Source organism: Physeter macrocephalus, chromosome 13 (genome assembly GCF_002837175.3).
Source record: "Physeter macrocephalus isolate SW-GA chromosome 13, ASM283717v5, whole genome shotgun sequence".
In the NCBI taxonomy this organism is placed as follows: domain Eukaryota; kingdom Metazoa; phylum Chordata; class Mammalia; order Artiodactyla; family Physeteridae; genus Physeter; species Physeter macrocephalus.
Window position 1 is genome coordinate 39,992,177 of NC_041226.1, and position 1,230 is coordinate 39,993,406.

Sequence of the window (1,230 nt, forward strand, 5' to 3'; positions counted from 1 at the left end):
AAGAAAGCTGGAGTAGCAATTCTCATATCAGACAAAATGGACTTTAAAATAAAAACTATTACAAGAGACAAAGAAGGACACTACATAATGATCAAGGGATCGATCCATGAAGAAGATATTAAAAATTGTAAATATCTATGCATCCAACATAGGAGCACAACAATACATAAGGCAAATACTAACAGCCATAAAAGGGGAAATTGACAGTAACACAATCATAGTAGGGGAATTTAACACCCCACTTTCACCAATGGACAGATCATCCAAATTGAAAGTAAATAAGGAAACACAAGCTTTAAATGATACGTTACAGAAGATGCACTTAATTGATATTTACAGGACATTCCATCCAAAAGCAACAGAATACACATTTTTCTCAAGTGCTCATGGAACATTCTCCAGGATAGATCATATATTGGGTCACAAATCTAGAATTGATAAATTTAAGAAAATTGAAATTGTATCACGTATCTTTTCTGACCACAACACTAGGAGACTAGATATCAATTACACCCCAAATTTAGCAGAAGGAAAGAAATCATAAAGATCAGTTCAGAAATAAATGAAAAAGAAATGAAGGAAACAATAGCAAAGATCAATAAAACTAAAAGCTGGTTCTTTGAGAAGATAAACAAAATTGATAAACCATTAGCCAGATTCATCAAGAAAAAAAGGGAAAAGATTCAAATCAATAGACTTAGAAATGAAAAAGGAGATGTAAAGATGCAAAAATCCTCAACAAAATACTAGCAAACAGAATCCAACAGCACATTAATAGGATCATACACCATGATCAAGTGGGGTTTATCCCAGGAATGCAAGGATTCTTCAATATATACAAATCAATCAACGTGATACACCATATCAACAAACTGAAGGAGAAAAACCATATGACCATCTCAATAGATGCAGAGAAAGCTTGTGACAAAATTCAACACCCGTTTATGATAAAAACCATGCAGAAAGTAGGCATAGAGCGAAATTTCCTCAACATAATAAAGGCCATATATGACAAACCCACAGCCAGCATCGTTCTCAATGGTGAAAAACTGAAACCATTTCCACTAAGATCAGGAACTAGACAAGGTTGCCCACTCTCACCACTCTTATTCACCATAGTTTTGGAAGTTCTAGCCACAGCAATCAGAGAAGAAAAGGAAATAAAAGGAATCCAAATCAGAAAAGAAGAAGCAAAACTGTCACTGTTTGCAGATGACATGATACTATACA